This window comes from Amphiura filiformis, chromosome 19, assembly GCF_039555335.1.
Source record: "Amphiura filiformis chromosome 19, Afil_fr2py, whole genome shotgun sequence".
NCBI classification, from domain to species: Eukaryota; Metazoa; Echinodermata; class Ophiuroidea; order Amphilepidida; family Amphiuridae; genus Amphiura; species Amphiura filiformis.
This window is the reverse complement of record NC_092646.1, coordinates 20,815,209-20,836,347: the sequence shown is the minus strand read 5'-3', so window position 1 is coordinate 20,836,347 and position 21,139 is coordinate 20,815,209. Positions and strand designations below refer to the sequence as shown.

General features: G+C 38.5%; 2 long non-coding RNA genes across 2 annotated transcripts; both read right to left on the bottom strand.

The window, feature by feature from the left end:
- Positions 1-51: 51 nt before the first annotated feature.
- On the bottom strand, positions 52-6,325 carry LOC140140289 (uncharacterized). The gene is made up of 4 exons (XR_011857239.1): positions 6,067-6,325; positions 3,295-3,426; positions 1,696-1,853; positions 52-142 (listed from the first exon to the last, which is right to left on the bottom strand). It is a non-coding gene; the product is annotated as an uncharacterized lncRNA (long non-coding RNA).
- A 3,932-nt stretch (positions 6,326-10,257) lies between these two features.
- Positions 10,258-11,038, bottom strand: LOC140140288 (uncharacterized). The gene is made up of 2 exons (XR_011857238.1): positions 10,631-11,038; positions 10,258-10,373 (listed from the first exon to the last, which is right to left on the bottom strand). It is a non-coding gene; the product is annotated as an uncharacterized lncRNA (long non-coding RNA).
- Positions 11,039-21,139: the final 10,101 nt, after the last annotated feature.

Genomic DNA, 21,139 nt, shown 5'->3' with positions numbered 1-21,139 from the left:
TTAAATCACCAACATTTATTTTTTTAATCAGTGATGTTGTGTGTTTACTTACCATGCTACATCTTTAGATATAGCTTCATCAGTTAATAACACATAGATAGATAATGTGCAAACCACTGCTACATGTACATTGGATATGGTCCTACAGAAGAGAAAATAGTCATCAACAAGTAGTTAGCTACATTAATTAAATGACTAATTCTTTACATTTCAACATCTCTGACCCATATGGCAGCAGTTCAAAACTTTTTTGGCAAGTGACTGACGACTCGCATCAAAAATAAACTAGACAACTACAATGTAGAAACGTGGTCAAAGCTAGATTGGGAAAAGCAGTGTAGTAGCTGCAAAGTACCAGTGCAATAGAGGTACACTGTCGCCAGTAATCCTGTAGTGTAGTCAGCTACATGACTAATTGTTTACATTTCAACAACTCCGACCCATATGCCAGCAGTTCCAAACATGACCAAAGACTTTTCATCAAAAATATGGTGTGCATTTCTATAAGGCCAAAAAAATTGTTTGGTTGCCCTTCCAAGAAAAACATTAGAAGGTCGGTAGGTTGATCCTTTTTTCCTCATGGGATCTTCCTCCATTTTTCGTCCATTTTGAAAAGGCTTTTGACAGATGCTAGAACATTGTAAAACATTGTGCATTTTTGTACTGAATTTCTTGTTTTTAAAGAAATGATGCATTTTAAAGAAATAAAATTAGTGAATAACATAATAAAATGTCTTTGATACTGTCAATATTTAAAAGCTTTCTTAAAAAGTGATTAAAAAAGAACGACCCAAAATTTCTAATTATTTTGGTCTGTGTCGCAAAGGGCAACCAGATATATTATTTTTGTGCCTAAACTAGACAACTTGACCTTCTCCATGCGTGATTTTAAAATTTTTAATTTTACATTTTCGTGACCATATTTGTAATCGGTATGCATTAGAATGAGTACAATCAGGCCTAGTATTGGTTCAGTGGTTTTTGAGAAAATATCTCAGAACTTGGGACTTTCTATGTAGAAGCCTATGGCCGGTGCAAAGAGCATTAAAACTTGGTCAAAGCTATGGTCTGCTGAATTGGAAACCTCACTTATGTGGTGTCTTAACTTCCTGTAATTACATTTAAAATGCATATTTATTAAAATCACAAAGTGTGACAACTCCCATTATAACATCGCATGTTGGCTGTCCGGGGTTCAAGCCTAGAAGTTCATACTTCAAACCCCATAAGGCGTGTCAGAATAATCATGGTCGTTCCAACTCAAAATGAAAAGTTACACCTTGAAGATTTGAATGGGTACAGAATGCAAAACATGCACTTTCAAAAATTGCTTAATGTACAATGTATTGTGGTTCTTTATGAAGATGTTTTGTTTGACCATCTTTGCATCATAACTGAAGAACCACAAGACCTGTAACTGTGTCTGTGTAACTGTGATATTTGAATTCTTTGTCAAGCCCACTCCACTTCAAAATAACCAAAATAACTACCAATAAGTTATACACATTTATTAAGGGTCGAAATCAAAACTCCACCGCCGGTTCAAGGTGGTTTCGCACGGTTGCTTTTGTTCTAAACAATGGAAACCGGACGGAACCGCCGATGATGATCTGTCGAGTTTTGATTTCATCTAAACTGTATACAACTTAAGGGTCTATCACCCAAAGTTGCATGACAACCCAAACCAACACTTACATTGTATGCCACATAATCTTTTTTTCCTCAGTAATAGCCATGTATCCATCCACAAGTATTTGACTGAGTATTGGACTAATGAAATAATAAAATATTAGGCAAAAAAGCATGGATCCAAAGAACCACTGGTAATGGTCAAAGCTGATGTCCATAGTGTCCTGTAAAAAAAAAGGGGAAAAAATATTTTTAAAATTTAAAAACTGCAATTTTGAACTTTCTTTTTTTTTTTTTTTTTGGGGGATGCACGCATTTCGGGAATATTATGGACAAATCGTGCAAATTATGTGCATTTTACCAGTGCTTAATTTACAGGAACAATGAAAGATGCAGAGATTATGTACGTCCACATGGAGAGCTTATCAATGCAGTTCTCAAGAAAATCTGCCATGTGAACCCTCTCAAGGATTTCAATCCCTAAGTTTTCTCCCAAATTTATCCCGAAGAAATTAAGGGATTTCACTATATCCCCGAGTGATGCTTGAGTGGTCCTTGAGTGCTACTGCAGTGTGAACAGCATACATTTTGTGATTCTCGCGTGCTGAGCATAACCTATGACCTTGTATTCATTAAATACGGCTCAATTCGGCGCACCACTAGATGGGTCCCAGTAGGCCGTTGCAATTCAAAAGCTTTTGTCATCAGACATTGCAAACCTCGAGTATTCCCGGCTGCAATTGAGTCTTGTGGACACACACTCGCAATTCTAGAGCATGCCGATCCTCAATAATTCTTTGACTGTACGTCTGAACACGACTACATGTGCACAACATACAGATTAGTTTCCTAAATAATCTGGAAATTGATTAACGAGCATGAAAACATCAATTTGATTACAATACAGTATCTCAAGAAGATACAGGATATAGTATTTTGGAAACCAAGGTTCCCCCTAAATAGGAAATTGGGAACTAAACTTGGCTTGTAAACTGCTACTTTGGTATAGCAGTGGATAATGGCTTTCTGTGTAGATAAAAGAGTTTTCCAATGTGACTAAACTTAAAATTGGATGATATTAAGAACCAGGAAGTGGAAATTGTAACAAACAAAGCCCAGACAATCATTTTAGTTTCAAACTTGAACAGAAAATATGTTCATAATAATGATAATTTTTGATCAAAAACAAATCCTTTACCTGTACACAAAAATGTACTACATACCCAATTCAAATTCTCAGTATCCATGACTGTTCAGGCACATATGCATACGCATCAACCTGATTATGGGTTGAAGTTTAGGCCAATCAGAAAAAGGTGCACATGTATTTACATGTAGAGGCTGTCGACAAATGGTTGACGACGGAGCACAGGCCGGTTAGGACCAGACTAGTATTTCCCCTGCGAATGAGTGCATGTGCATCACACATACATGTACAAAGTAATACTGTGCCTGGCTCAGTCTCAAAAGGGTCATAATATAATTGTGCCAGGTAAGTGTTGCCAGGGAAGGTACACTGAATTTAGGGATTGTGGAGCACCATGTAGGAATAGTCATACATGTACACATCATGACCAATTATGGTACAATTATTTTATGGCAATCTCCCAATGATATGTCAAGAATTAAGTGACATAAAACACCAGATTCCATGTCTATACATACCTGATGATGAATCAATAAGCGCAAAACACAAAATCCTGAGATAATCAGTCAGAATTGAAGTACGCAGGTGTTTGGCACACAGCTCTCTATCAGTTCGAGTGCAATCTGTGCAGAAGTCCTAGGTTCAATAAACTGTTGATAAAAACAATAGATAAGACTAAAGAGCAGGTCAAATATAGTTTACAAAGCATGTTTATTTTGTTTTAATTTTGTTATAATCAAATTTCAAATTTAAGCAAGCACATGCATGTATGTCACAAGCCGACTTGACTTGGTGTGAGAAGAAATAGTGGCGGCACCAGGAATTTTTTTCGGGGGCATTGGGGGGCAGAGTGAATTTGGGGGATCGACAAATTTATTCAGAGTACAAATGTGACACGATCTGGTCCATAGAGGCTAAAGGCGGCAAATTTCAAAACTGAGATAAAGGCAAAATATATATGGAGTAAAAAACAATTAAATACATAAGAAAATAGATACCATGTCACCTATCGTAATAATTATAGTAACTCAATTTTCAAAAATGCCACCTTCGGCCTCCATATACCCAATCGTGTCACAATTGTACTGTAGTAGCGAGAAATGAGGTGTTAATTTTCGCTGCTTTTCACAGTTAATTTTAGGAATTTGGAAGCCCAGTAGCCCATAAAAATATTTTTGACGTAGGTGAGAACTTCGCTGGCTGCAGTATCAATCACTCACGGAAAGTTAAAAGCGTACACACAGGAATACAAAGCAAAGGTGGTTTGTACATGTAGGCACGCTTGCAACACAACTGTGAAAATGCATTGACGTCACTACCAAACTTAAAGCTATAATGTACGATCTTATATTATAAAATTTTGTTCAAACCTGATTTTTTGGCATATTTGTAATGTTTACACAATTCAAGAATTATGATATTATGTCCTCCTATAGAACTGCGTGTTAAACAGCCAAAATTACCAGCAGGGTTTTTTCCACTTTACCTCGTTATTTCAGCTCAAAATGGACAGAAACTCTTCCCGATAATTATTACTAGCATTATTTCAGCATTTTGAGTATACAATAACAAATTAGAAATTTGAAGAAAAATGTACATTAAAGCTTGAAGGTGAACCAAAGAATTTGCTGTAACATGCTTTTAAGCTTTGGTAATTAAAATTACCAAAGCCGGGAATGTCTTTTGAGGAGAGCGAGAGCAATCACTCTCTACTACTCTCCTTATAGATACATAGAAGAGTGATTTTTAGCTCGCCTTAGCTGACCATTCTCTCCTTACACTCTATTGTAAATGCTGTAAACAGCTCTCCTTGAAGACAGTCCATGCCATAGATGAATACAATTTTTGAATGCTTTGCGGTTGCCCTGCACTACAAACTTAGCTGCACTCATCACCTGAAGTGGGGGATTTGCCCCCCAATATTTTTCTTGCCTCCCAGTTCCCCCCACTTTTGAGTTTTGTCGATTATGCCCCCCCTGAAATTCACTTGGGGAATTTGCCCCCATACACTTTTCTTTCCCTCACTTTTGAGTTTTGTCAATTTTGCCCCCCCCCCAAAAAAACAAACAAAATTCCTGGTGCCGCAACTGATCACCTGTCATGTGCAATCATAGATTAAACACAATATTTTACCGCTTTTTCCTTAAAGGATGACTCGGGCAATCACAACATTATACCTTATAAGTACGCACATGGTTTTATTTAAGGTGGTTATGGAGGCATTATAAACAGATTAATTGAGTAGAGCAAAAGTACACTGATCAATATGCCTTTTGTTTGGAGTCATTCGGACATACGGTTTTCAAAATATATCAATTTATATTTTCTTTGTATCTTATTGTTTTTATCAATAATCAATAAAGTTAATGAGCTGAAATGACTGGAAGCTCATTAACATATAATTTTATAATATTTTGCTAAAATCCATGCATAAATGTTCAGGGTACTTTTATTTTGCATAATTTTGCCCTGAAACTTGGTCAAAGTGTTTCTAATATGTTCTTATGTATTATATAGTGAAGCCGCCCCAAATTTGCATATTTGCATAATTAATTAGCATTTATGCAAATTAGCTCATTAATTATGCAAAAGTATGCAAAATAAAAGTAACTTCTGAACATTTATGCATTGATTTTAGCAAAATATTGGTAGCAAAAATTACATATTAATGAGCCTTTCCAGTTCTTTTAGCTCATTAACTATATTGATTATTGACAAAAACAATAGGATACAAAGAAAATATAAATTGATGTATTATGGAAACCGTTTGTCCGATTTGCTCCAAACAAAAGGCATATTGATCAGTGTACTTTACCCTACTCAATTAATCTGTTTAAAACATGCTCAAAAAATGCATCCAATACCACCTTAAAACAAACTCATATTGACCATAAAAATGATTAAAAGCATCCGGCTCTCAACACGCGATATTCAAAATCCCCACGTCGAAATTATCCAGTGCAATGACGTCATGGTTACTAATTGTTCTCACTTGTTGTCAGCCTTCATTTTATTACTGTGACGTCATTGCGCTCGACAATCTCTGCGCCCGGGAATTTTGAATATCATGTGTTGAGAGACGACTGTTTTAATTCATTTTTACGGTCAATATGAGTTTGTTTAAGATAAAACCACTTGATTCATGCTTTATAATTAATTTTCTAACATTACAAGGCATAATGTTGTGATTGCCGGAGACATCCTTTAATGCAAACAGCTTCCTGACATGAGAATGGAAATGTTTATCACTGTCATAATAATAAAATATGGCGATGTTAAAGAGTACTTACCTATCTTGTCAGTGACTCAGTCAACCTTGAAGTACCCGGTAAATTAACATTACATTAAGATGTCACCATAAGACATAATATGTGATACAAATATGCAACAGTTTCCTTTCTGAACAGCTGACGTAGCTCCAGTCATAAAAGCCTTCACATGATCATAGTGGTCATCACACATGCAGACAAAACGCTGATGGGATCAATTCACATGCAACAGATAGCCAATATAGACTGGTCACTGAAATTAAACCAAAGTAATGTACTTAAGATAAGTCTACTCTACAATGTACTAGTGACTGTTGTTATCAGTAAAAAGAACACACAATGTAAACAAACTACTGATATGTATTGCTGGAATGTTGTCTGTACATTTATTTTTCACCGCCCCATGCATACAGTGGGTTTCACAAACTGAAAGCAAACCTACAGCTTGAAGCTGCATTTGTTTGATGCAAAAGCTTCACATGGACAATGTGATAAGTTTATGTTATTATGTACCGGTACATGTGTATTGGATGTACTACCGTATTCGTTCCAATAAGAGCCCACCCCCCCCCCCTTGCACATGCCAAATTTTTTGGATCCCAATATGCAAACCTTAAGGGGGTACTACACCCATGTGGTAAATTTGTGACTATTTTTGCATTTTTCTCACAAAATAATTACACACTGGTAACAAAAGTTATGTATATTATTGGGGCAAGGAATCCAATTACTACACTGAAATTTCAGTGACTCAAGACAAGCGGTTCAGTATATATGATAGGAAATGAGGTACATCCTAGCGGTACCTTATTTCTGATCATAAATAACAAACCACTTGTCTTGGGTCACTGAAATTCCAGTATCCAAGAGACGCCTTTTTTCAACAGCTTGTAATTTTTTTTATGGATCCTTATAGAAATTCATGTGACCTGTTTTCCAAAATGGTGCAGTAAACCAATCAAAAAAAACAGAAAGAGGCATTATGAATTATAAGTTAACAGATCAAAAAAGGATTTAAAAGTTTGCCTTTATGTATGTTACTATTGTCTGTCAAACTTTTGATTGATTTTGAAGTCCCTCAGTTTTTTATAAACAAAGACTTGAAGCATAAACTAAAGGGTAAATCTATTGTAAATAACTTCATTTCTCCATATTATAATCAATTTGTAAGTGGCTGCCATCTTTTTTGAACATATAACAATTTTAAAATTTTTCTTGAAATGTCTGTCAAATAGTAACATACGCAAGACGGTGCTGTAATTCCTGCTAAACTAGGGTGATACAGCTAATTATGCTACATGACATAGCATTTAGCTCCACCTAGCTTTGTGGCACTATCACTTTGTGAGGAGAAGCTTTTTGATGACACAATCCATTGTTAAGTGTTGTCTGTCAAACATTTGTACATAAGTAACATACGCTAGATTTGTATGTGTCTGTCAAAAGTAACATACATAATACGTTTAAAAAATTAAAAATCACTTGATGTTCACATTATGATGATAGTTTAGAGTTTATAAAAGTGTTTTAAAACATGTGATTTATAAACTGCATGTGATCTTTATTCAATTTCCCATCTTGAACTACTGTTTTTGCCAAATTATTATTCTGTATGTTACATTTGACAGACATCTTGCGTATGTTATGGCTTGACAGACACACATATTTTATTTATAACAATTTATCCTCCTTATTGTAATATTTTGACACATTTTTTTCCACAATCAGTTGCTGTAGGTCCTACACCTAAATAACCACAAAATACCTTATGTAATACTTTATAAATTTTTATTTGATTGCAGAAAATCATCAAAATTGTGTCTGTCAAATATAACGTACGCAAGGGCTAGAAAATTAAATTTGTGAAGTAAATGGTCTATAACTTATCTTTCTTTTAGTGTATTATGAACGATGTGCATACTATAATTTAAACCTGGTTGGAGACCAAAAGAAAAGAGCTGGAAAAATAATTGTGTGTTACACTTTTATGACACCTTAGCTTATTTTGAGCCATACACATGTTGGTAGCACAGTGAGCAGGAAAACTTGCATATTTAAGCGTTTCCGTACGGTTTTCCTAAGCCTTTTTAGAGCGTTTTATTGAAAAGGCACCCCAAGAATGTGTGCCAAAAATCACTTCCCCCCCTCGGCTTGCCAAAAATTGCTTGCCCTCCCCTTTCGGCTCGCCTAACTGCGGATGCCGCCCATTCCTCCATTAATGGTTTGATTAGCTCAAACTTGCTTGTGGGCTCAGATATGTACCCAGAGATAATGTATCTGTGACATTTGAGTCATATGATCACATATTTTTGGCACCGCAAAACAAGATATTGCTATGAATAAATTTCCTGAGTTGTGTGATTTGCAGGAGAAGAATGGAGTCGATATGGGTGACAATTTTAGGAATGACAAAAGTTGTAGACAATTTGTGGATTCTATTGCGGCTGCAGCAAGATATGAAATATCGGAAGAAGTAAAAGATACACAATTTTTATGTGTTATGACCGATGGTACAACCGATGCCGGCGTCATTGAACAAGAAAACGTGTACGGTACCTTAGATATGTTTGCACAGATGGGTCTGTGAAAACTCGCATGGTGGACATTGTGGATGTAAAATCCGATGATGCTAGTGGAGTTTTAAAAGGAATTGATTCTGGACTTCAATCTTTCGGAGTTAGGGAGGAAATTCAAGAAGAATTTAAGCTAATTGCTTGTAACTTTGATGGGGCTGCTGTTAACATGGGCAAGGAAAAAGGTGTGGCCAAAAAGTTTGGGGAGATCGCATGGTGAAAGTACACTGTGTAGCCCACAATTTGGAATTAGATATGGCGAAGGGGCAAGATGTTTTGGATACAATCGAGTCCACCATGCGTGGCACATATAAGATATACCATCAAAGCCCTAAACAACGGAGCCCTGGACCAAATAAAGCACATTAGAAATGTACTTTATCTGTACTTTATGAGTACTTTAACTGTACTTTCTGTTAATTAGTACATATAAAGTGTACTTTAAATGTGCTTATTTTTCATATCCTGGAAAAACTGTGTACTTTAAAGGTACTTTAAATGTGCTTTATATGACTTTAATTATACTTTATGAATATTTTGATAAATATGGGAAATTTTTTGTGCTTTAACTATACTTTATTTGGACTTAGTTTTTTCCCAGTGTCAGTGAGTATACTTTAATTGTGCTTATTTTGGACTTAACCAAATTTTAAACATCAGTGTGTACTTTAAATATTTTATCAGTACTTTATGTATACTTTACCTGGATTGGTTTTCCCCGGTATTGTCAGCAATGTAAGAGTACTTAAAATGTGCTTTTCAGTGTACTTTAAATGTACTTTAATGTGGTCATCATGGTCATGTGATGTTTACATTTACAAGTCACATGACTACATTCTTCTAGATTTGAAAAATACCAACGGCCATCTTGTGCTAATGTTGCATATTGCAATGGATGTATAAAACTGTTCATATTTATATAAAACAAAGGACTTAATGGACTTACAAATACAGGCTTGATTACAGGAGATAGTTACTGGTAATGTATGCTTGCATGTGAACATACTTGTGTTACCAATACTTTGATAAGCTCCATATGTGGTAAGCTTATAATTATAAGCTTACTGGTGTATGGTATGGAACCTCGTTAAGCACAGTACTTTAAATATGCTTTGTTCAGTATGCTTTAAATGTACTTTTCTAGTCATTGTGCTTTATTTGTACTTTAAAGGTACTTTATTGTCGTTCCAAATGTCGCACATTGAAATGTTGTTTAGAAAGCATATTTAAAGCACAGTGCTTTAAATATACTTGTTTTGGTATAAAGTATAATTAAAGCACAACATATGCTTGTTTAGTATAAAGTACAATTAAAGTACAGTACTTTAAATGTGCTCATCAGTATGCTTTAAATGTACTTTTCTGGTCATTGTGCTTTATTTGTACTTTAAAGGTACTTTATCGTCGTTCCAAATGTCGCACATTGGAATGTTGTTTAGAAAGCATATAAGCACAGTGCTTTAAATATACTTGTTTTGGTATCTATATAATAATACGCATCGTCTATCTGTCTATCTGTCTGTCTGTGTGTCTGTCTGTCCGCCTATTTTCTCGGAGACTAGGGGTCGCACGTTCCTCAAACTTGGTGGGTGGGTGCAGCTTGGTATGAGGAAGAACGAGTTTATATTTTTTAAGGTCAAAGGTCAAGGCCGGGGTCAAGTTCAATTGAAGTCTAATTTCAAACACTTTAAATGGCAAATCTAGCCATGCCAATGTGTTGACCTTGGACTCTCAAACAAAAGTTTCCACGGTGACCTTTTTCCTCAGACCCACGGTTAAGAGGTTATAGGTCAAAAAAGGTAGAGATTTCAAATTGCCCCTATGGAGCTCAAACTTGGTGGGGGTGTTGACCTTGGACAAACAAATAAAAGTTTCCACGGTGACCTTTTCGTCAGACCTACAGTTAAGAGGTCATAGGTCAAAAAATGTAAAAATTTCAAATTGCTCCTATGAAGCTCAAACTTGGTGGGTGGGTGGACCTTGCACTAACAAATAAAAGTTTCCACAGTGACCTTTTCGACAGACCTACGGTTAAGAGGTCATAGGTCAAGATAGGTAAAAACTTCAAATTGCCCCTATAGAGCTCAAACTTGGTGGGTGGGTGGACCTTGGACTAACGAGCAAAAGTTTCCACGGTGACCTTTTCTTTAGACCCACGGTGAAGAGGTCATAGGTCAAAAAGGTAAAAATTTCAAATTGCCCCTATGGAGCTCAAATGTGGTGGGTGGGTGGACCTTGGACTAACAAACAAAAGTTTCCACGGTGACCTTTTCGACAGACCTACGGTTAAGAGGTCATAGGTCAAGATAGGTAAAAACTTCAAATTGCCCCTATAGAGCTCAAACTTGGTGGGTGGGTGGACCTTGGACTAACAAACAAAAGTTTCCACGGCGACCTTTTTGTCAGACCTACAGTTCAGAGGTCATAGGTCAAAAAACAAAAATTTCAAATTGCTCATGAAACTTGGTGGGTGGGTGTAACTTTGGCAAAGGAAGCTCAGATTTGAGAGCGAAAGTCAGGTCAAATTGCAAAAAGCTGCAATTGAGCTCATCTGTGAGGACAGTGATCCCAGCCAAAGGACATACCCTAATTTTAAGATCTGCAAAAGCCAATAACCATGACAGCCGAGAACCGCGAAATACGGGTACCGCCTAGTCTATATAATAATACGCTATTCTCTGTCTCTCTGTCTGTCTGTTTGTCTGTCTGTGACTGCTAATGTGAGGCCGTCGTAGGGCTTACGGGGCCCAAACTCGGTGGGTGGGTGCTGTTCTGTCCTGGCAAGAAGAAGTTTATGTTTGTTAAGTCATCTGACCCGGGGTCCCCTCCCAGGGGTCATTTGAGGTCAAATTACTAAAAACTGTTGTGTGAGGCTGTAGTACGTCGTACGGGGCCCAAACTCGGTGGGTGGGTGTAGTTCTGTCCTGGCAAGAAGAAGTTTATGTTTGTTAAGTCATCTGACCCCGGGGCCCCCTCCCAGGGGTCAACTGAGGTCAAATTACTAAAAACTGTCGTATGGGCATGATACTTGGTAGGTACAGTCAACATTTAGAGCCAAAATTTTGGACGGTCATTTAGGGGTCACCAAGGTCACCCAGGGGTCATCTGAGGTCAAATTACTTAAAACTGTCATACGGGCATGAAACTTGGTGGGTACAGACAACATTTAGAGCCAAAATTATGAAAGGTCATTTTGGGGTCATTTAGGGGTCACCAAGGTCACCCAGGGGTCATCTGAGGTCAAATTACTTAAAACTGTCATACGGGCATGAAACTTGGTGGGTACAGACAACATTTAGAGCCAAAATTATGAAAGGTCATTTTGGGGTCATCCAAGGTCACCCACAGGTCATTTGAGGTCAAATTAGTAAAAACTGTTGTATGGGCATGAAACTTGATGGGTACAGACAACATTGAGAGCCAATTTTTTGGAAGGTCATTTTGGGGTCATCCGAGGTCACCCACGGGTCATCTGAGGTCAAATTAGTAAAAACTGCTGTATGGGCATGAAACTTGGTGGGGACAGTCAACATTTAGAGCCAAATTTTTGGAAGGTCATTTTGGGGTCATCAGGGTCATCTGAGGTCAAATTAGTAAAAACTGTCATATGGGCATGAAACTTGGTGGGTACAGTCACCATCAGCCAGGTAATCGCACCCAGCCGAGAACCGCCAAAAATGGGTAACCGCCTAGTAAAGTATAATTAAAGCACAGTACTTTAAATATGCTTGTTTGGTATAAAGTACAATTAAAGTACAGTACTTTAAATGTGCTTTTTTCAGTATACTTTAAATGTACTTTTCTGGTCATTGTGCTTTATTTGTACTTTAAAGGTACTTTATCGTCGTTCCAAATGTCGCACATTGCAATGTTGTTTAGAAAGCATATTTAAAGTACAGTGCTTTAAATATGCTTGTTTTGGTCCAGGGAGAGGGCTTAACAAGAGGAACATGCACCGTACTACAGCGGAGTTAAACAAGTCCGTTGGTTAGCCAGTCATTTTAAAGCTCTGGATGAAATAGAACGTAATTTACGCGTAACAATTGGACATTGCAGCTTCAAAACAGCATCTATCGGCAACTGCAACAGGCCTACTCCATAAACTGAAAGATCCTAAATTTATCAGAAGTATATGTACTTCTTATTGGATTTTATGGAAATCGTTAGCACACTTTCAAAGCGTTTGCAAGCTGACGACCTTCTAGTGATGGATGTTGTTCATGAGTGTGATGATGCGGCACTTATACTAACACAATTAAAACTGGAGTCTGGGTCTAAAGAAACTACATAATTTGTTAAAAATTATGATCCAGTTACTCGCAAGTTCAAGCATGGGAGTGGACATGTACAATTGAGAAAACCAACTACTGCATCCAGAACATGCAGTGAAGCGCATGACACTGCTGATATGAATGATCAAGATGAAGCTGCAGAACCACCCGACATTACCAACTGCAAGTGTAGTATAATTGACTCAACAGTGGAATACATTGACGAGAGATTCTGCGCTGCTTTCAAGAACCCCCCCGCTTAGCTGCTTCTCGGCTTTTGACTTTTGAGAATGGCCCTCCAAACGGGAGGAGTTGACCGCCTATGGAAAGGAAGACATCAATACACTTGTGACACATTTTGAGACATGTCTATCAGAATCTGAAATTAGTGGCATAAAGAATGGGTGGGTGTCACTGAAAAGTAGACTAAGCACCAAGGGTGAAAATAAGAAATGATGAACCAGGGGCTCCTTTTTACACAAAATGGCCCCTGGTACACTTCTAATCAACAGGGGGCCAATATTTGTTCTGGATAAGTTCATCATGCATTAATGGCTATAGAATTTTATTTTTGGGTGTAGTGACCAGGGGCCAGTATCTGAAGAAAAGTGTCCCTTTGGTCAGCTTAAATTTAGATGGAACCAGGGGCCATTTCAGGGTTTCTGGGGGCTAAACGGCTCCCGTCTCCAACTTATTTTCACCCTTGCTAAGCACACGGAAAGCGCGAACAGGTGCAGATGTTCTTACAGCTTACAAAGAGATTATTCGCCTGATGAGCCCCTAACTTAGCTAACATTTGTGCACTCATCAAAATCATGATGACAATTAGTGTCAGCACGGCTTGTGTCGAGCGTGGGTTTAGTGCCCTGAACTGAGTCAAAACTTCTCAAAGATGCCACATGTCGCAAGAGTGCCTACGGAACCATATGTTGGTAAGCATCAACACACCATCTGTAAAACAATATACTCAAGAAATGGCTGACGCTGCCATCGACAAATATCTCAATGCTGGTCCCGGTACAAGGCACATTCATGGACATAAAAAGCCAACAAGAACATCTACATCCACTGCGCCTAGTAGACCGAATAATCAGTCCCAATACAAAATTTACTTGCTGACATTACTCTGTATTTGGGACTGAATGGGTTACCACGGTAAAGCTTAATATGGCAACAGTTATGTCACTTTTGAGTTGCACTTGTACTCACTTGGATATAACACACTCCAAATTGTTGCTTGTATAACACAGAAGTTTGGGTGTACAATCGATGTCAAAAACCGTTCTGCATTCCAACAAAATAGCTATTTTCAAGTTACGTTTTTAGCACAGTTTCTCTCGCCACACACTCGTATTTATTTATCTACATGCTAATGCCGATTGGTATAGTCTCCTCACCAGCTAGTTTGGTTCTGCTCCTGCCACACAGACACCAAACTGTCTGCGAAGGAGACTATACGGTTACTTCCGTTGTCCAACTTGTCCATGCAAACAAGTGACCCAAGTGATTCACTTCTGAATCACTTTGTCATAGGAAGTGTTAAACGACATAACTGATGGTACAATACATGTATAATCTACATGTTAAACATTGTTTATAATATTGTCGAACCAGGCACGAGTCGCACAAATCCGTCAACACAGCATCATAAAATCACTACGAGTGTCGGCTGTACAGTATATATTTAGACCACGCCACGGCGGTACCGGGTACCCCTCGAATTAACCCACGGCAACGACGGCATATTGCCGTGGGTGCCCACCCCCATTGCCGTAATGCCCTCAAAATATGTCCTTTACCGACGGCAGTCACTTGCCGTGCCCTTAAATGAAGTTGCCGTGGGTGCCCTAGCCAGCCAGCCCTGCCCCTACATTATAAAATCATTAACAAGTACTGGTTAAAACCCCGAAAAATTGTGGAAAATTAAAATCGAAAATCTTGAACACGATCGCTATTTTGAGCATCATAACCCAGCTATCAATCAATAGTTTGTTGTGAATTAATATTCATTACATGTACCCCTACGTAAGCTTACATATTCAGCCAATATCACATCGGCTTTTATACATTATCTGGTTGCTAGAAATCTGACTTCATTTTCTCGATTGGTCGGAGAAATACCTTCAGCTTACTATCGACCAATCAGAAATGCTGTTTAATATTAACTACATGTAAGCTTCCTCGTGTGGTGAACAAAATCAGAGTGCTGGGCAAATCAATTGATCTCTCGATTAGCAAACATTGACTTCCCATTGCAAACCGATGGGGATACCCTTCCGGTATCGTCTTATCTTGTACATGTGAACCCATCTCTAGATATGTTTTGCACGAAATAGTTTTTATCCCAGCGAATTTGATCAATATTTGTGATGTGTCATGTCAAAAGGAGACACTTTTGGGCAGGTTATCAATTTTGAGATTTTTACATATGTTAAATATAGAGATATTTTGCTCTACAACGCGTTTTCCCGAAGAAATCCGACATTCCTAAGTAGCGATATTGAGTTGAGTTCGTAAGTTATGGTATTATAAAATTGGAAATTGAGATATCAGCCTTTAAAAATATTATTGACAATGTTGAGAGTTGGAATTACCTTGAAAAATATCTCAAAAAATACAAGATGCCAGTTATATTCCGGTCTGAAACTATCCGACAATATTTTAAACATTAATAACATCACAAATTTGCAACAAACCCAAATTGTAGAAAAATCACCCCGGGGCAGATTTTTGGCTATTTCTCCATTTATGATCCTGCCCAAAAGTGTCTCCTTTTGACATGACACGTCACATTTATCCCGGCGAATTTGATCAATATTATTACCAAAGTTACAGCTGTTTCACCGCTGTTTCAAGTCAGTTTTGCAGCTCAGAACTAGGGATCGCAAAATTTAAGTAAATTAAACTGTTGATTTTGACTGATTTGTATTATTTAAGCAGGTTTTTTGAGCAATCAGGTTAGTTTTAGTGTAAAGTTGAGAGTCAAATTTTACTTTGGTGTCAAATTCAGCTGACAGCAATTCATCTATTCGCTTTTGAAAAATTGCCTTGGTGCCCTTCTCAAATGTTCAACAGTTGCCGTGATGCCCTTTTGAAATATTACAAATTGCCGTGCTGCCTTGCCTTTTCAGTGAAAATCCGAGTTATGTAAGCTATCCACCAGTGGAGCTTCTGCGACCCCTACGCATAACTTCCGATAGTGGATTATCTGCGCACGGTGGGCGCAAGGAATCCACAGTCGGATTTTTCTGCGCACGTGCACTGAAAATCCCCTCCGTATATAGTTACGGTGGAGTAATTCTGCGCACGATGTCGCAGGGAATCCACTGACGGATTTTCGGCGCGCGCGCTGAAAATCCCTCCGTATATAATTACGGTGGAGTAATTCTGCGCACGGTCGCAGGGAATCCACTGACGGATTTTTCGGCACGCGTTTTAATCATTAACTTTAATCTATTAAACATTATTAAATGGTAGAAAGTAAAAATATTATTTTAGGGCCTATATGTTTAGAGTCAGTTCTGCGCATCAAGTTTCATGTTTAAAAACCATGCGCAGAAACTCCCTTCCGTATGAAATCACCCCGGGGCAGATTTTTGGCTATTTCTCCATTTATGATCCTGCCCAAAAGTGTCTCCTTTTGACATGACACGTCACATTTATCCCGGCGAATTTGATCAATATTATTACCAAAGTTACAGCTGTTTCACCGCTGTTTCAAGTCAGTTTTGCAGCTCAGAACTAGAGATCGCAAAATTTAAGTAAATTAAACTGTTGATTTTTGACTGATTTGTATTATTTAAGCAGGTTTTTTGAGCAATCAGGTTAGTTTTAGTGTAAAGTTGAGAGTCAAATTTTACTTTGGTGTCAAATTCAGCTGACAGCAATTCATCTATTCGCTTTTGAAAAATTGCCTTGGTGCCCTTCTCAAATGTTCAACAGTTGCCGTGATGCCCTTTTGAAATATTACAAATTGCCGTGCTGCCTTGCCTTTTCAGTGAAAATCCGAGTTATGTAAGCTATCCACCAGTGGAGCTTCTGCGACCCCTACGCAGAACTTCCGATAGTGGATTATCTGCGCACGGTGGACGCAAGGAATCCACAGTCGGATTTTCTGCGCACGTGCACTGAAAATCCCCTCCGTATATAGTTACGGTGGAGTAATTCTGCGCGACGGTCGCAGGGAATCCACTGACGGATTTTTTGGCGCGCGTGCGCTGAAAATCCCTCCGTATATAATTACGGTGGAGTAATTCTGCGCGACGGTCGCAGGGAATCCACTGACGGATTTTGGTACGCGTTTTAATCATTAACTTTAATCTATTAAACATTATTAAATGGTAGAAAGTAAAAATATTATTTTAGGGCCTATATGTTTAGAGTCAGTTCTGCGCATCAAGTTTCATGTTTAAAAAACATGCGCAGAAACTCCCTTCCGTATGATAGAGCTCCGGTGGAGTAATTCTGCGACGGTCGCAGGGAATCCACTGACGGATTTTCTGCGACGTTAACTGAAAATCCCTCCGTATATAGTTCGGTGGAGTAATTCTGCGCATGGGCGCAGGGAATCCACTGACGGATTTTCGGGCGACATGCTCTGAAACTCCCCTCCGTATATAGTTCAGGTGGAGTAATTCTGCGACGGTCGCAGGGAATCCACTGACGGATTTTCAAGCACGCTTTTTAATCATCTCATGAAATGAATTGTTATGATTTAATATTATTAAATGGTAGAAAGTATGAAATATTATTTAGGGCCTATATGTTTAGAGTCAGTTCATTTTAAAAACCTTGTTTAAAAAAAAAAATATATATTTTAGAGTCAGAACGATGGAGTATTTCTGCGCGTAATTCGCAGGGAATCCTGATCGGACTTTTCGGTATGCGTCATAGAAACTCCCCTCCGTATATAGCTCGGTGGAGTAATTCTGCGACGATGTGCAGAGAATCCACTGACGGATTTTCAGCACGATTTAATCATCTCATGAATTGTTATGATTTAACATTATTAAATGGTAGAAAGTAAAAATATTATTTTAGGGCCTATATATGTTTTATCACTTATTAAACATTCTAGGGTAGGCAAATATTAAATCATATTAAGAATTCAAGAAAAACGTGAGCGAAAATCCGTCAGTGGATTCCCTGCATCGGCGCAGAAATACTCCACCGGGCGCCTATATACGGAAGGAGTTTCAGCGCACGCGGCGCCGAAAAAATCCGTCAGTGGATTCCCTGCGACCATGCGCAGAAATACTCCACCGGCGCTATATACGGAGGGGAGTTTCTGCACGTGCGCCGAAAATCCGTCAGTGGATTCCCTGCGACGCGGCGCAGAAATACTCCACCGGCGCCTATATACAGAGGGGAGTTTCAGCGCGTCGCGCCGAAAATCCGACTGTGAATTCCCTGCGTCCACCGTGCGCAGTTAATCCACTAACGGAAGTTCTGCGTAGGGGTCGCAGAAGCTCCACTGGTGGATCATGTACATACATGAAAATCCAAGGCAATTATCAACTTGCCCTAAAAAGGTTGCTGTGCCCCTTCAGATCCTTAATTCGAGGGCTGCCCCTGTAATGTTTTTAGCCAATTTTAGCTATATTACAATATTACAATACTGCAACTTGTTGACGGTTTTATTTCACAAATATTCGGGCATAATCGGGCAAGCAAAAGTTGACCTAAGCTTGCCCGATTGGGCAATTAAAAAAATTAATTTATCGGAGCCATAGTCTATGCAGTGCACGTAGTACATGTAGGTCTACCCAGTTAACACAAAATGTTTTACACATTTAAATGTTGGTTATAAACTTTAAACACGTTGTAATGACGATCAAAAACATTGAGCACTTGCTGCAAAACTTCTGTTGCCAAAATAATTAGTGTTGGCCGATCCAACCCAAGATCGGATCTGCCGATCTCCGATCTGAAAATTAGCAGATCGGGCGATCCGATCGATTCAGATTCCTTAAATGTTATTCTACAACCAGTACAAGTTCATTCAAGTCGGGCCCCAGTAATGTTAACGGTCAAAGCTTAATTCCCCAAACCTGTAACTATGTAATATGATGACCGTTTTTAGAGGTTTTTCATGTCAATATCAACCCAAATAAAATACCATTTTACACCCCAAGTCTAGACCCCGGTAAAACCCGTGATTTTTTAAGGCAAAATCCGTGAGGTCATTTGACAAAAAACGTGATTTCCGTGATGTCACAAATTCCAACCAAAACCGTGAAAACACGTGTGAAAATACCGAATGCGTGGCGATCCCGTGCCTAAAATAAACATGACTAATTTTCAAAGCGGATTATTAAGTTGTTTTGCCGACAAGTTTAGATCACCACGTATTTAAAAAAAAAAAGCTTACATTCTTGCCTCATCATCATGCTTTAAAAGCGGTTCCATCTGAAGCTGGTAGATAAAGCGTAACATTCTGTCTATTTCCAGAAACCCATCTCAAAATAATCCAGTTGAAAGCTTGACATTTGCGTTTTCCAATAAAAAATTAATTCCAAAAACTTTCCGTGTCTGTTGATTTTCTGTGTGAATTTATATTTCTTTTAAATGCGAAGTAGCGTGCATCATGCTTTTTTTTCCGTCAAGCTAGCTGTTGCGCATGTGCATGAACTTGTTGGATGCGGTCGAAGCAGGATGAGCACGTGGTCCGGTCGCAATCATGAGCTCAACTTTGGCACCGACCGCCCAAACACGCGACATGAGTGCAGACAGCGGCAAATCATAAACACAAGGCGGTTCTCGAACCACGAGTCTCGCCTGCTTTTGCGACCACCTGCTTTTTCAATTACTTTTGGTAGAGGTAAATGAATTTGGCGGTTATCGGCTGGGCACGATTATCTGGCTGATGGTGACTGTACCCACCAAGTGTCATGCCCATGCAACAGTTTTTACTAATTTGACCTCAGATGACCCCTGGTGACCTGGAAATGACCTTCCAAAAATTAGGCTTAAAATGTTCACTGTACCCACCAAGTTTCATGCCCATACGACTGTTTTTACTAATTTGACCTCAAATGACCCTGGTGACCTCAAAATGACCTTCCAAAAATTTGGCTTAAAATGTTGACTGTACCCACCAAGTTTCATGCCCATACGATTGTTTTTACTACTTTGACCTCAAATGACCCCTGGTGACCTCGAAATGACCTTCCAAAAATTTGGCTTTAAAAGTTGACTGTACCCACCAAGTGTCATGCCCATCCAACAGTTTTTACTAATTTGACCTCAGATGACCCCTGGTGACCTTGAAATGACCTTCCAAAAATGTGGCTTTAAATGTTGACTGTACCCACCAATTTTCATGCCCATCCAACACTTATTACTAATTTGACCTCAGATGACCCCTGGTGACCTCGAAATGACCTTCCAAAAATTTGGCTTTAAATGTTGACTGTACCCACCAAGTTTCATGCCCATACGACAGTTTTTACTAATTTGACCTCAGATGACCTCTGGTGACCTCGAAATGACCTTCCAAAAATTGGGCTTTAAATGTTGAATGGACCCACCAAGTGTCATGGACATATAACAGTTTTTACTAATTTGACCTCAGATGACCCCTAGATGACCTCAGTGACCTTGACCCACTAACCAATACAAACCGGTTCTGTCTCGGGTCAAGATGCACCCACCCACCAAGTTTGAGGAACGTGTGACTCATAGTCTCCGAGAAAATAGGCGGACAGCAAACTTTAACCAAAACTTTAACCAATTTGTCACATACACACACACATACACACATACACACATCTGCACGGAAAAGTGATTATATAGTCTCCTGCCTTATCAGGCGAGAGAAAAAGGGGGCACAACTTGGACCGTAATTAACCTGAGAATTGGGTCACGATTGTAAACAAACACTCTACACAGAAGACAGCGAATCATAAACAAAAGGGGACACAACTTGGACCGTAGTTGACCTGGGAATTGGGTCATGATAAAATGTTGTGGTTATTGTAAACAAAACATTCTATACAGAAGCGTGTTATCTTTATTTTCATTTTCATTTTTTAATGTGTTCAAACTTCAATATTTATTTTACTTTGTTTGAATTCAGAATATTAAGATAGTACATTCATTCACGATTAAATGAATTGTTAATTGAATTTCTAACAACATTTTTTTACTGATGCTGATCAAATCAAATATACAGTCCCAGCGTTACTCACTCAGTGCCTCCGATTGTCGGAAGTTTAATCATTAATCCATTTCTCTTGATTGTTTTATTCT